Genomic DNA, 16,639 nt, shown 5'->3' with positions numbered 1-16,639 from the left:
AAAAAGCCAGAAGTCACTAGGAGCCAGGTCAGGTGAGTAGGGAGAATGAGGAATCACTTCAAAGTTGTTATCACGAAGAAACTGTTGCGTAATGTTAGCTCGATGTGCGGGTGTTTTGTCTCGGTGAAACAGCACAAGCACAGCCCTTCCCGGACGTTTTTGTTGCAGTGCAGGAAGGAATTTGTTCTTCAAAACATTTTCATAGGATGCACCTGTTACCGTAGTGCCCTTTGGAATGCAATGGGTAAGAATTACGCCCTCGCTGTCCCAGAACATGGACACCATCATTTTTTCAGCACTGGCGGTTACCCGAAATTTTTTTGGTGGCGGTGAATCTGTATGCTTCCATTGAGCTGACTGGCGCTTTGTTTTTGGATTGAAAAATGGCATCCACATCTCATCCATTGTCACAACCGACGAAAAGAAAGTCCCATTCGTGCTGTCGTTGCGCGTCAACATTGCTCGGCAACATGCCACACGGGCAGCCATGTGGTCGTCCGTCAGCACTCGTGGCACCCACCTGGATGACACTTTTCGCATTTTCAGGTCGTCATGCAGGATTGTGTGCACAGAACCCACAGAAATGCCAACTCTGGAGGCGATCTGTTCAACAGCCATTCGGCGAATCCCCAAAACAATTCTCTCCACTTTCTCGATCGTGTCGTCAGACCGGCTTGTGCGAGCCCGAGGTTGTTTCGGTTTGTTGTCACACGATGTTCTGCCTTCATTAAACTGTCGCACCCACGAACGCACTTTTGACACATCCATAACTCTATCACCACATGTCTCCTTCAACTGTCGATGAATTTCAATTGGTTTCACACCATGCAAATTCAGAAAACAAATGATTGCACGCTGTTCAAGTAAGGAAAATGTCACCATTTTGAGTATTTAAAACAGTTCTCATTCTCGCCGCTGGTGGTAAAATTCCATCTTCCATACAGTGCTGCCATCTCTGGGATGTATTGACAATGAACGCGGCCTCATTTTAAAACAATGTGCATGTTTCTATCTCTTTCCAGTCCGGAGAAAAAAAATCGGAGGCCTTAGAACTTGAATGCACCTCGTAGTGCGAAGGGCCAAAAGGGCGGGGTCAGTTCGACAAAATACAGATAACCGTGAGCAGATGCCCCAAACAAAAGGGGCGGGGAGAGGGAAGGGTGGCTCATTACTGAATAAAAAATGTGGGCCAACTCAGTAAGGCCAATATCAAAGTAGTTTTTCTCACCAGGAGATGTGGAAGGAGAGTGCCCCACGGTGGGAGTCTCCTCGACTGCACGAAGTTTATAAGACAGTGGGGTGCCTTGCACGGAGCCTTGTACAGTGATCTCTGAACCCCCTAGAGTGCCATCAAAATCCTATCAGGGAAAACAGCAGAACAACCAAGAGCATTCTCTTGCTGGGATCCATCTGTATAAACAACTATAAAACTGTGGTATGTACTTAAAATGGACAAAAACTAAGTTGTAAAAACAAAATCTGGAGTACAAGTTTTCTTGTACAATGCCAAAATCACGGCCTCTGAAGACACCAAGGCGGCAATGTGTTCCATCCCCGGCTGTGTATTTTGATGCCAAAGAGATCCACATCTTTGAGACAGTCTGTAGCACTTATACCAAATGGTTTAGTTACAAGGGGCTCATTCTTGAATAGTCGTTCAAAGGTGGGATGGACCACTGAACTAAATGTGAATGACAGATGAAGCTGAGATTTTCAGCACCTGTCCACCCAAAAAGATACGTCGCCAAATTCAGAGTTGTGGTTCACCAGCCTCTGTTTACAGACTGAACTGGGCTGGTTCAAAAGGACCCAATCGATATCTGAATGCCCTGATTGTGGACAGCACCTAGCATCGTAAGGTAGGAAGGATGGGCCGATCCATAGACCACGCTGCCATAATCTAAGCGTGATCAAACAAATACCCTATAAAACTGCAGGATGGCTCTGAGCACTATGAGACTTAACAGCTGTGGTCATCAGTCCCCTAGAACTTAGAACTACTTAAACCTAACTAACCTAAGGATCTCACACACATCCATGTCCGAGGCAGGATTCGAACCTGCGACCGTAGCAGTCGCACGGTTCCGGACTGCGCGCCTAGAACCGCGAGACCACCGCGGCCGGCAAACTGCAGGAGGCGGGACCTGTCAGCACCCCACGTTTTTCCACTAAGGCATTTCAAAATATTCAGTGATTGGAAGCCATTTGTTCCAAGGTCTTTCATGTGTGAGAGCCAAGTTAATTTCGAGTCAAATGATAAACCCAAAAAGCGCACAGTGTTTTGAAAACTTAAAATATTGTGGGCAATAGTTGGTTGAAACTCTGACGAGCACAGTTAAAATTGACGCATGTAGTCTTCTCGGGTGAGAACCGAAAACCAGTTGTCTGGGCCCAGGTTTCCAGGCCCCTAATGGTCAGCTGTAGCTGCCTTGTTGTCATTGTGAGATCAGAGGAAGCGTAGAAGATTGTCAAGTCATCCACAAACAAAGAGCATTTGACAGGGTTCCTCACTGCAGTGGAAATGTCATCGATAGCGATGGCAAACAATGTGATACTTGGGACACTGCCCTGGAGCACACCATTCTCCTGGACATAGCAGTCAGATATGGCATCACCAACGCGATAACAAAAATGCCGGTCCTTGAGAAAGGATTAGATCAGAAGTGGCAGGCACCCACATAGTCCCCATTTGTGAAGTTGGCAAAGGATCTTGTACCTTCAAATAGTGTCATATGCTTATTCAAGGTAAAAAAAACACACAAATCAAATTGTTTCGGCATAACAAGGACACCTGCATTGACGTCTCTAGTAGAATTAAGTTGTCGAGGGTGGAATGGTAGCGCCTGAAACCACACAGGGAGCGTTTCGGGTGACTTTGGGATTCGAGCAATCTGACAAGGAGGCGGATGAACACGCGTTCAAGAGTCTTACCCTACAACCGGTAAGGGTGTCACTCCAGTAACTATTAGGGGAGCTACGGTCCTTGCATGGTTTCCAGAATGGAATTAATATTGCCTCTTTCCAAGTCATGGGGTACTGTCCATTAAACCAGATCTGATTGAAACAAGAGAGGAGCTGTCCTTTCGCTTCAGGGCAGAGTAGACGAAGCATGGCATAATGGATCCCATCAGGTCTTGGAGCACTGTCTCTGGCTGCAGACAAAGCTGAATCAAATTCCCACATGAAGAATGGAAAGTTTTAGTCTTCCTCATTATGCCAGAAGAAACTGAGCTTCCTCATCTCTGCAGTCCTACGCAACACCTGAAAAGCGGGAGCTTGTCTGGATGAGGTAGTAACAGTAAAGAAGTGTTCAGCTAAAATCTGAGCCATGTCTTCTGGCGTGCCCGTCAAGACCCCATTACATGACAAGGTCTTCAGGCAGGGCTTAACAACTGGCCGGTTTTGAGCGCGAGTACTTGCGTCTGCTCAGGCACGTGCTCGTGAGCAGGTGCAAGGTCACGGAGTAGGGAGGGAGGGGAAATGCGCGCGCACGTATGAACAGGACCGCAGCGTGCCTATTGAATTCGCGCCTACTGTGTAACGTTAAAAGTACTACGATCAGCTCTAACAGTCACTTCGCTGGTTAAGAATCATGTCAAGTCGCCGTTGTGTAACCCCAACCATGCTTTCGCAGTTCAACCCCCCATTGGGAGGAATTGTATCTGTTTACAGAAAAAGATGGTGTCGCAAAATGTTTAGTATGTCACAAAATGCTGAATTCTTTTAGGAAATTTAATTTGCAGCGACATTATATGTCGTACCACGCGAAAGACTACGGAAGTGGAAAATGTGATGGACCAGATCATGCACAGGAAGTTATTAAACTTAAAAGGAAGCTATCCGAAGAAGATCTGGATGACGAAGAAAAATCAACTGAGGCAGCTCTCAGAGTGGGTTACAAAATTGCTTTGCTTTTAGCAAAATCCCTGCGCCCCTTAACTGATGGCGATTTAATAAAAGAATGTTTGGTAGTTGCAGCGGAACATTTGTGTCCATCTCAAGTTGAACAGTTTCAGATTGTGCCATTATCTGACATGACCATTATGCATCGCATACAGGACATGGCAGACGACATCCAGAGCCAGCTTACAAATATCTGTAAAGATTTTATGGCGTATTCTCTAGCTCTGGACGAAAGTGTTGATATCACTGGAACAGCGCAGATTTCCATATTTATTAGAGGTGTTAATAGAGATCTTCAGGTGAGGAAGGAGCTCCTTGATGTAGTAGCCATGAAGAACACTACAACCGGAGGTGATATTTTAAGTAGTGTTGAAGAAAGTGTTGAAAATATAGGATTGTCGTGGAATTCTTTAGTTTCAGTGTCTACAGGCGGTGCACCAGTGGTGACGGGGAAAAAAATTAGGTTTCATTGCGCTGTTGAAGGAGAAAATACAAAAACTGACCGTGCCGAATGAAATAAGGGGCGTTCACTGTGTGATCCACCAGGAAAACTTATGTGCAAAGAGTATCACTCTAAAAAATGTGATGAGTAGTGTTGTTTGTACAACCAATTATATAAGGAAGCATGGACTACAACACAGACAATTTAAAAGCTTTCTTGAGGATGTAGAAAGCCAGTATGGTATCCTGCCTTATTATAGCGAGGTCCGCTGGCTTAGTCGTGGCGAATTATTAAATCGAATTTTTGCCTATTAGATGAGATAAATATGCTCATGGAAATAAGTAACATGTGTGTTCCTGAATTGAAAGAGCCTTCATGGAAATGTGATCTCGCGTTCTTAGCAGATTTAACTAGCCATCTGAACACTTTGAACATTTCACTACAAGGTAAAGATCTGCTAATTACTCATTTCATAGATCGAATACGAGCTTTTAAAATGAAATTGACACTTTGGGTGAGTCAGCTGGAAACAGGAAATCTAGCTCATTTTCCTAAATTATCATCCATGCAAGATGTTCACAAAGACTGAACGTTATTTACATAGTTTAGTTGCCCTTCAGGAAGAATTTGATCAACACTTTCAAGATCTAACAGCACTAGACTGTGATTCTGATCTGTTCTCCTCTCCATATTCAGCGAATATTGAAGAGATTCGTCCAGAGCTGCAACTAGAAATTATTGACCTGCAGTGTGACAGAGAATACAGAGACAAATTTCAGAACAAGAAAAACATTTTGGAATTTTACAGACACTTCCCTCAGGATAGATTTCCTCATTTGCACAAACTGGCGGCTACAATAATATCAATGTTTGGTTCCATGTATGTTTGTGAATAACTGTTCTCTGCAATGAAATGTAACAAGACGCGGCTGAGAAACGCATTGTCTGATCAAAATTTAAACTGCACGCTGCGCCTACAATACACAAGAACAATTACTCCGAACATAGACGCAGTTGTAAAGGGCAAAAAGTACAAGATAACAGAGAATCCCACACTTCAGTGACACCTTTTATTGTGTAACAGTTCACAAATTAATACGAATGTAGAGGCATACACTAAGCTAATAAAATTATGTGGCACGTGTACATTCTCCTGTATTTGTTTCATTTGTCACAGTAATAATTCGTGAGTGATATCCCTGCAGGTGGCCGCAGATTTACATCGACTGGCGGCAGCTGTTGTGTACCCCACGTGACTCTCCCCACTCTCCGCTCTGGTCCGGTAGTGGGGGTAGCGTGCTCGCGCTGCTCCGTGCTCGCGGCTTGCTGTTCACAGCTTGCTCCGCGAGCACGTATGTTGTGAAGCCCTGTCTTAAGGGGACGCTTACTACCCTTAACTGAAATCCATCTTACTCATTCCCAAACTTGTGCAGTGGAAGTGGACCGATTAATGGAAGTCGTGTATTCCCTCCAGGAAGCCCTCTTCCGTTCTTTTATCACTCACCCCACATGTGCTCTCCCAGATCTGAAGGCATGAAGGTTTTCTGTAGTTGGACAGTGAAGTTCCACACAGCTGTTCTTCTGGCCCCAATTGCCAATCGACACTCAACACTCCACCAAGGTACAGGGGCCGCCTGAGATAGTTACCAGACCTGGGGATGGACTCTGCGGCAGTCCGTTGTATCTCACAAGTGATACGGGCCACCGCCTCTTGTGCACAGTCCTCCTGTTAAAAAATAAGCCTGGCGACTATACTGTAATCAACTTGCCCTTTTATCAATCCACCTGCACGGTCCCCTTTTCACCAGCGTCCTAGTCGGCAGTCGGATCCACACTGCGAAGTGGTCACAAGACTGTACATCTGTAGCCACTTTCCACTGAACTGAATCTACAATAGCTGGAGAACAAAAACAAAGGACAATGGCTAAAAAAGACCCTGTAGCTGTGGAAGTGTGTGTCTTCTGAGCCACATTCAGAAGGCAGATAATCTCAGAATGGATGAGTCACATGATCATCCGACTCCTGGAGCAAGTTGTAGCCGAGTCCCCCCATACGGAGGAATGGGCGTGGGAATGCACAGAAGAGTTTATCAGTGTGTCTGCATCAAAGGCATTATTAGGGGGCAAGTATAAAAAACACACTGTGATATTAAATGGCGTGAGAACTTTCACAGCAATTGCTTGCATGGTCACGGTAAGAGGGGACAGGAGAGAAGTGGCATCCATCATCGAGGAAAACGGTCACTCCAACTTTAGCTCTGCCTCCAGCAGTATCATCCTTCCTGTAAGCGTGGTAGCCCCGTAATACAGATGTGTCTGTGACTAAGATGCGTTTCTTGTATGCAAATTCAGAAATGTTTCTCCCAGACCAGGAGCTGCAATTCTTCCAAATGTGAGCGATTTGCATTTAGGTTCCACTGCAAGACAGAAGTCTCTGTGGAAGCCATTGGTTAGCGACGGTTATTCTGTTCTTGCCCCCTCGGAGGCAGTGATTTACCGGGGAGGTCAGAGGGAATATTAGTCAGTTCCTTGTTCTCCATTTCCTCTGACTGGACATCCATATCCTCTAGAGCATAGTCACCATCAGAAAGAGTGCTTGTCAGTCCATGCACCACAAGAGGTGTGGGCATGGAAGTGAAGGACAATGAGTTTACCGAAACAGCCAGTCTTCAGTAGGCAGATACGGGACAACCGAGTGTGCTTATTGTCAAAAAGGAGATCCAAGAAACGGAACTCGAGGAGGGGGGGCACAGCCACGCATTGGGCATCGACGTAGAGCTCCAGATCGAGACAGACCATTGTGCAGTGACAGAAAGACACCACCCCCAACTTAAGGAGGGAGAACTGGAAACTGTGTGAGAGTGTACACGTGGAAGCAAACTGGATGGCACCCTCTGCAGAGGCCACCGAGTGGGAGCTAGCCCAAATACAGAAATCGTCCACATATAGAACACGGTGACCAATGGTCTAGTCGAGACCACAACTCCATTAATAGCGATGAGAAGAAGTACACTTAATACGAAGCTCTGCGGAACGCAATTCTCCTGGGTCTGCAGAGAGCTGAGAATGGTGACAACCCAAACTCTGCATGACCGGACGGACAAGAACTGGTGAATGAATATCGGGAGGGGGCCCTGAAGACCACACTCGTGGAGCATATGTACAATGTGACAGTACGCCTTACGAAGATCAAAGAAAACTGCGAAAAGATGGTCATCCTGAGAAAAGTCCTGCCAATCTGCAGTTTCCAATTATTTTTTTTAATTTTTTTTTTTTATTTTTTTTTTAGGTCACAAAACTGCTATGGTCATTAGCACCCGGTCCGTGACTTAGAAAACAGTAAAAAACCGAAAATGGAAACCAGCAGCAATGGGAACGAAACTCAAAAAATTGGAGAAACTAAAAGCAGAAGGAAGGCTTAAAAATCCACTATAGTAAGGGGTTGGTTGTCCCAAAAAAAGCTTCAAATGACTGACGTGATTTCACTGGTACTAATAAAGTCGAGAACGCGATCGGCCGTGCGCATGTCATCTGCTAAAATTGACAATTATGGCGACAGCTGTAGACGGGCGCATAACGGAGTAAAATAGGGGTACTCAATTAAAAGGTGTCTTACCGTCCACAGCTGAGAGCAGTGGGGACAGAGTGGGGGAGGATCGCCGCTTAAAAGATGTCGATGGCTAAAACGACAGTGCCCTATCCGGAGTCGAGTTAAAATTACCTCCTCCCGACGATGCGTTCGGAAGGAAGAGGTCCAAGCACAAGGAAGAGCTTTCACGTCCCGCAATTTATTACGGGGAAGTGTCGACCAATGTGCGTGCCATAAAAAAACAACACGATGACATAAAATGCTCCGTAGATCGGCGAAGGGAATCGATTGAATAGCTGACCGAAGAAGAGAGACTGCAGCCTTGGCCACCATATCGGCCGCCTCAGCAGTTTCCAATCTAACCAGATGAGCGATCATAGATCGTCCCTCCCAAAAGCTGCACTGGTAGGTAGATAAAAGGTCCCGAGATTTGAGGACCCAACTGATCTGACGAGCCACTATCCATTTGAGTAACTTGCGAGGGACATTGGTCAGACCGACGAGCCAGTAACTATCAAGGGACAACAAATCCATGCGGGGTTTAAGGATGGGAAACAATACTGTCTCTCCATTAAGAGGGGAAAATGCCTTTGAGCCAAATACAGATAGACACCATGAGGATTGAGGTATTGAAACAACTGGTTGCAGATGGAATCAGGTTCAGGGGCTAAGAAGTTTCCATTTAGTAAAAGTTACACTGTCGGATTCCGTCTGACAAGGGATAAAACAGAATTCAGCCTGCTGTTTACAGATGAGGAACATAGCTGGATTGAAGGCCGATGCCATCGCGAAATGGGTCACAAGCTGTTCCGTTAGAACTAATGGGTCCGTACGAAGACCACCTGGAAGGCCAAGGTCCAGAATAGAAGGCTACCACTCACAACCTTTGAGGGTGTGGAGTGTGGCCCATATCCGTTATGAAAGCACATGAAGACCTCAGGAGGACATATGGCATTCCCAACACACTCGCTTGCTCTGTTTTATTAAGTAACGGGCTTTGGTGCAGAGATGCTTAAAGTTAATAAGACCGGCAGAGTACGAGTGTCACTCAAGATATAGCGAGACACGACAACGGTCACGGATGGCATGGCAACGGCTGTTTTCCGTAAGAGAACTGACTGATGGCGAACAGGGCCTGTCGAGTGGGGAACAGCAATGCCAGGAGCATAAATTATCTTATCACACAGATCACAAAAGACTTCAGCAATACAATCTGATAAAGATGTAAACACAATCTGGGAGGTATACAGAGGCCAATCGGCACAATGGAGAGCCCAGTGGGGTAACCTGACCGTAAGGAGGTGGGAAGGGAATGAGAGAATCAATGGGAACTGATCACTACACAGAGGTCATTGTGTGGTGACAAGTGTAACAAAAGTAAGAAGGGCAAGAAAGTGAGCAAGAGATCAATGGCAGAAGAAAGTGCCACAAGCAGCACTAAAATGAGTAGGGGTACTATCATTAAGAATGCACAGGTCACAGTTCCCAAGAAAGTGATCAATGAGGAGCCCCTGACTAGATGAAAAACCACTGTCCCACAAAAGGTGATTGACACTAAAATCCCTGCGGAGGAAGGGAGGGGGAAGTTGTTGAAGGAGGGCAGTTAGGTCAGCAGGTGTAGAGAAATTGCAAACTGTGACCACAGAGTCCGAGTCGACCTGGACGGCAACTGTTTCCAAAGTGGGAGGGGCATCTGTGTACTAACAATGTCTTTATGACATTTCTAAACACGCTGAAAAAAACGAGTGCCCTGTCATTCAAGATTGGCCCAGAGTTTCTCATCAGTCTGAAGGATGAGATCCCTATGAAAAATTACTGCCTGAACCATACTCAAAGACTGGTGGGGAGTAATGGACACCAGGATATTGCCAAGATAGTCACACACACAAAGGGCTGCAGACTGGTGGCAGAAGTAGTTTCGATCAACAGCGAACCCGACCGCATCTTACTGAGCGACTCCACTTTGCCATACTTGTCTTTGATATTTTCTAGAAAAAAACAATGGCTCGCTGGTGGTGAAAGTGTCCCTGCAGACCTAGTGCAGACCAGGTAGCAGAGAAAATGTTCCACTCCGGGCCAGTGAGTCTGGGCGTCCTCCCAGGGTGTAGCCACAGAAGGGAAGTCCGCGGGGTCACGAGAAGCAGTATTAAATGATCACTTACCAACCAAAGAGACAGCCATCAAAGAACGACCAGTTTTTTGGAGCTCAATAGGTTTCATACGCAAAGCATCTGCCCCAATACCACGGCGGCTGTTGCCGGGAGTTCCGATGCTACGGAATGACACGCAACCACTCCCAGGCATATATGGGGAGGGAACAGCTCAGGCGCCAGAAGTGTGATCCCCGTGTCGTCAGGGGCTCACACAGATGGGTTATAACAATAGCCTCATGACACAAACTGGCTACCAGTGCTGGTGACCTAGCAGGGTGAGGAAGGAAGAGGAGCAGGAGAGAGGAGGGAAGGGAGAAAAATCCGCATCGTAGGTGCTAGGGAAGAAGTTCTTCCCCAAACAGTTCACACTGTGGAGAGAGAATTTAGAAGTAGAGGTCAAACCCCAAAGGGAGACCACAAAGGAATGATAGAAAGGAAAAGCCAAGGGGAACAACAACCAGAACGAATACATGAGATCAAGTGGATAGTCAGGTTGACATAAGCAAGAATATTGAGAGAAGGGAAGGAGGACGCAGAAGGGAAGGAGTACAGACATGGAGGGAGAGGCACAAGGAAGGAAATTCAGACCAGGAGAGAAGAATGAGCCACAACAGCTTGCCACCCCATGTGAGCCCCGCAAGAACTCACAAAAGAACCATGAGCCCCCTGGGGATCTAAACAGAGCTTTCAGCTGAGAGGCCTTCTCCTAAAGAAGACAACACGCGCACATGCACGGACGCACACAAAGACAACTAACTGTCTCTAGCCACTGCTTGCGTGAATGTGTAGGTATAATCTACTTTAAAAGCAGCTCTTTTGGCTGTAAGCTCACATGTTTAGCTGTCATTGTTATGTGTGTCTGCAACTCAACATTTCCACTATATAATCAGCAGCAATCTATCCTTTTCATAATATCATCATTATTCCATACTGGATTTTCCATTGTTTTTGAACACAATAACACTGTGACAAACTGACCAATTCGCTACATCATCAAACACAAAACCACATACTGTTATTAACCATTTTCACGACTGTTCTAAACTTTTACATAGCTAGTCCACAAGTGCAACTGTTGTAAACTGATGGGAGTTGTTCCCCAGAGTTGACCGGAGTGTCCAATTCCACCCATTGGATTTGACCCGTGACTTAAGGCTGTTGTCGTGTGTGACATCAAGACGGCGCGGAATTTAGTTTGTGAGAGTGGTGTGTTTGTAGGTGTCGCTTTGATGCGATCGGTGGTGCTCTCTGGTGGTGTGTTAGGTGATGTTTTTGGTTTAGTTTGTGAGTGTGGCGTCGTGTGTGAATTTTGGTAAATTGCTTTTTTTATGTCTTTGGTAGGTATGGATATGACTGACAGGGTCAACAGTTCTCGGTTGTCAGCTATGATGGGGGACAGTGCATTGTCTCTAATAAAATTTCTTCAACTATTCGGATTTTTGGATGAAATCATGAAGTGTTCAGTATGTCGTGAAGAAATGAGGCTTACTTAAAGTTCCGGCGTCCCGGTCCAGGGATGGCTGTATGTGGAGGTGTCTTAAGGATAACAGGTCAAGGAAAGTGTTCGATCCCAATGTGTGGCTGTGAATGTTGGTACTGGTATCTGGAGATATTTTTGAGCTATATAGGTCAAGGGAACAATTTATGGGATCAGGAGCTGCTATTGAGCTATATAGGTCAAGGGGAGTGTCCGATTCCAGATGATATTGTGTTGAGTGGTACTTGGGGAGTTTTGTGATGTCGGTTTTTTTCGTCGTTTTGTGTGGTTTTGTATGGGGGTGGGTGTCTAAATTTGTTTATATTTAGTTTGTCCCCACCCAAAAACCCCCTTTTCCCGCGCTTGTCCCATTAGTGTCATTAGGCTTTTTGCGGAACGTGCGTGTGTTTGTTTTACGATGTATTTCCGTCCTCATAATGTATACGTTTTATATGCGCCATATTGGAATCGTGGTTTATGGTCATTTCCGCCATATTTGTGACGTCATGGGTCAAAGCAGACGGGCGGGATTGGACACTTCTGTATTTCCGTTCCTCATATGCCAGCAATTAAACATTGCAAAAATTAGTGGCATCAGGGTGGCCAAGTCTCACAAAAGATGAAATAGAATCTTTTTATCACTAATGACTGACTGAGCAATAAAATACGAGAAACAGTAAATAATGGCTGTAGTCAGTAACTGGTTATGGTTTGACTTTTGCTGCAGAACACACAATTTTAACACCGTCATCAAAAGCGAAAGTTACAAATAAAATTTATGAGAAACAGTTTATCATGATCATTAAGTGAACCACAAAAACTTTCATGTGTCAGCCACGGGGATCACAATCAAGTTTGAGAAGCCCTGCCCAACAGGTTGCAGTTCGATCATCTTTCTAAAGGAAATACGGAAGCGTCCGATCCCACCCGTCTGCTTTGACCCAGGACGTCACAAATATGGCGGAAACAAAAACAAACACACACACTTTCCACAAGAAGCCTAATGACACTAACGGGACAAGCGCGGGAAATGGGGTGTTTTGGGTGGGGGGCAAACTAAATATAAACAAATTTAGACGCCTTGCGTAGCTACAACGTGTAAGTAAAGACAGCCATGCATGAATACCCACCCACCTCCCCAGTGGTCGTAACCCCTGCAACCCATAGAAGATAAAGATGCTTCAGTAGCTGATTAGTGTTTTTTGTCTTTTAAAAAAAGAAAATCTCACGGGATAGAACCAACAGATCAGAAAGATAGATATAATAAACTAAAACAGAAATTCGAGGAAACAGATAATTAAAATAAGTAATAAGTGTTTTTAAATTTAAAAAAATCTCACGAGATAGAACGAACAGATCAGAAAAGTAAATAAAATAAGATAAAACAGAACTGGAGACAGCCACACTCAAACCAAACTGCGCGCAGTCATGACGTCACACACGACAACACCCTTACGTCACGGGTTAAAGCCGACGCGTTGGATCGGACGCTTCTGTCGACCCTTTCTAAAATCAGTACCTGTTCTGTAACCAACTATTTCCTGGTTACTCCTCTTTCCACACTGATTAAACAGTTACTTTGTTGCTATGATAAGGAATATGTCAGTTACTTTACAAATACAATACCATTTCTCAGTGAAAAATACAACAGATTGAAAATTTGGCACAGTAACCTTGAGTTACCTTTAATTTTTTAACACATTACGGTTTATATTTAACTATTTTCGCCCCTCCCACGTTACAACACTGCCAATTGTTTCCAGAGCAGAAACTAAAGAACGACTTGTAACATCCTCTTCTGTCAAGAAATAGTTCAACTCCCTCAACAGTGTCTCAAGAGTCTCTTTGGGGTATCAGGATCCCCCCCACCAACATATACCTGACTTTTCCAGTCAATCCAATTTACCAGAAATTCCCACTACTTCCAGGAAAGTCTCTCTGAACAAGTAAGGCCCCTGACATTTTTCATTTCTAATGATGGAAATGACTCGGCTTAACTTATTTTCACAATCATATTATAATACACAGTGGTGATTTTCAGGGATGCTTTGTAGCCTTGTCTGGGTTTCAAAGTGGAGGCGTAATTAATGATATACCCTCAAGGGAAACTTCTACCAGTCCATAGGAAAATTTACCTTAGCAACCATTCCTTCTATAAACGGGTTACGTATCATGACAAGAGATTGAAAAATTCTGTTGGTCACTTGGCAGGTACCCATCCCTATATATTGAAAAGCTACATGAGGATGATGGTTTAATGCAAGTGGAACACTGTACATGAGGTTAGTAACCTTCTTTAAGGAACTCCCATGTGATGAGGCGAGTATTGGGCTGCCAATGGAGGATGCACAGCAAATATTCAATAGAACACAAGAAGTGGGAACATTTATCAAAGCTATTGCTTTCCTTTTGATCTACTGGTTCAAATTTGGCAAGTATATTGTTAAAAAGGCAGAATGCTACACCTGCTGTAATACCACCCATGACATTAATAACTTTTTTTTGACACTCTTCCTAAAGGAGATGTTCTTTCATTGTTTTAGAAGTTGGCAGATTATTGTGAAGAAACCTCAGTATGCATCTCAAACTATTCTAAGCTTTGTTAAGCTCGTAGCTTCTTAGATGAATGTTGTTGTTTGTATGTGATGGCAAGGAGCAAAATTGTTTAATTGGAAGAGATACCACATTCTTTGGCTAAATTGCACTTACAGTGTCAGCAGCTTTTAAGTTTTGTGATGTCAATAATTTGCTAACATTGGCTGTAGCCGACTAGGTGAAAACAATGAGAATCACTGAACTTATAGTTTAGGCAGAAGACACAAATTGATTTAATATGCTTTCCACATCAGTTTTGAACTGATGAGGGAAAGGAATTTGAAGGAAAGAAAAGTAGATTTGCTGATAGACTTGTCAGCAGTATAGCCCAAAGCCTAGGTTAAGGTGGTGGGTGATAATGTGGCCTGCGAGATGGCAAAGCCAACGAATCTCAACACAGAACATATTGACCTGTAACCAACCCTAAGATAAACATTCGTCATTGTAATAGCTTATTTTTATGTTTTGTTCCCGAATTTTGCAGAAATTGATGATGCAATTCACTTCTAACCTAACTGAACTAAATACTACCTAACTTTATTAAATAACAATAAGAAACTACTGTCTCAATAACAACCAACATTTGACTCTTAACTCTCCGTGCTGACTTCCTATCTCCGTTACATCATCAGCATGCAGTGCAAAAGCTGCGAACACCGTAAATGCACGTTCACTGTGCCACAAAACTTCCTTCACAATAATTTCTACTCTGAAAATTATTACATGGAAGCCAGTTTAGGTTAAAATTACTGTTTCAGTATGTATTAAAAGGTACAGTTTTTATGATAACACATAATAAATATGATAGTCACTTGTTTTAAGTGAACTACATTAGAAGTCAAAATTCTATTCAACTGTTTAACCTACGGTACATGTAGTACAGATGTGAAAATTGACAAGACGAAACAGATGTTATGATATGACTATGTGCAATTATTTCACAACGTTCGACATTGAAATGCTTTCATACGATTTACTAGACTAGTAAAACCGAGAATGATTTTCATCCATACATAGTAGAATTATAGGGCCTACACAACCAAAAAAAAAATTATAGCCAAGTTGTAGCACACGCAACAAATTACAATGAAATAAAATAAGGTAGTATGAAATGTAGTAGACCTACAGCACATAAAATTGAGCAAATACTTCGAAAAAATGTGTTAAAAATGCCTTTAAGTCGACATATAATCCAAAGTTTCGTCTCCACCATGTGTAAACTTTAAACAAGTTTACCAGTTCCGCCGTGCATCCAATTACGTGTGATAGCTGTCAAAAACATTATATACGGCAAACGGAAAGACATTTCCTTAAGTATTACAAGGAACATATATACACAAATGGAAAAACATTACTGCGTTTCTGCTTGCACATTGAACAAAATAACATTTCAACCAACGAGGAAAATCTACAAATGTTGCATGCAACACACAAGGAATTATATGGACACAGTAGAGCAACTAGAAACATGTACAACAAGCAGGAAGGAATCAGCTAGGCCTAAATTACTTAACTGACGAAATTAATTCACCACAGACGCTTATTTTATTACCTGCTCTGGATAAAGCTGTCAAAAAAGCAAACCAAACCCGTTGCAACGATGTACACACTCGCGAGAGATGACAGATTACGATGTAAACAAAACGAAACAAGCCAAGCCATGTGTACGGGGTCAGCAAATCTTCGTGCCCATCGGTTGCACCCGGCTGGCCTCGGATTTACAGCGCATAGCGCTTCCTCATGGCGTCACTTTTCGTCCCACAACAAGTCCTGCACGAGACCTACGAGTCTTTCGCAAAAGCCTCGAATTCCCGCAAACGTGACGTCATTTTAACATCACCACAATATCGACGACCGCATGATCAGCTATCGACTTTCGTTAACATTCGATAAGGGCCTCACATAAAATGTTCCGGAGACGTACAAAAACACGCCAGTCTTGGGATTATTTATTATAATTATTGCTGTAATAAAATGACACGTAATAATTTATTGACGGCTAATGCCTTCATATAAGAGTGCTCTCTTAGGAGTGTGTTATTATCGTCAATAATTTACAAATTAAGAACGAAAACCGGTAACTCTGAAGGAAGTCCAAAATGCGATTAATGCCATGAAAAACAGAAAGTCGCCAGGTCCAGGATTAATTTATATAGAACTGGTTACAGCAGCACAGACAAAACTCTTTGAGATATTGGCAGCGACTTTTGACAAATGCCTTAGAGGTGACGAAGCCCCAAAGGAGTGGAAAAAGGTAACAATTACACCAAATTTATGAAGGGCAACAGGAGAAATTGTGCCATCTATGGTCGTATCCTAAAAAAGAGGATAGAAGAATAAATAACTGAATCTGAAGAACAAAATGGACTCAGATCTGGTCGCTCCGGTACTGATGGAGTATTTACCCTCAATAACCTAGTAGAGAAAAGGACAGCAGGAGGCCCTACACTCTTTAAGATCTACCTAGAGGACGCACTAAAA

General features: G+C 43.7%; 1 protein-coding gene across 1 annotated transcript in view; it reads right to left on the bottom strand.

The window, feature by feature from the left end:
* Positions 1–15,993, bottom strand: part of LOC124719002 — a 146,196-nt gene extending 130,203 nt beyond the window's left edge. The window contains exon 1 of the mRNA XM_047244673.1: positions 15,711–15,993. The gene's annotated coding sequence lies outside the window, so the exon portion shown is untranslated. The remainder of the gene's footprint in view (positions 1–15,710) is intronic.
* Between the last annotated feature and the right edge of the window lie 646 nt (positions 15,994–16,639).

Source organism: Schistocerca piceifrons, chromosome 10 (genome assembly GCF_021461385.2).
Source record: "Schistocerca piceifrons isolate TAMUIC-IGC-003096 chromosome 10, iqSchPice1.1, whole genome shotgun sequence".
Classification (NCBI taxonomy): Eukaryota; Metazoa; Arthropoda; class Insecta; order Orthoptera; family Acrididae; genus Schistocerca; species Schistocerca piceifrons.
This window is presented reverse-complemented; position numbering and strand designations above follow the sequence as displayed.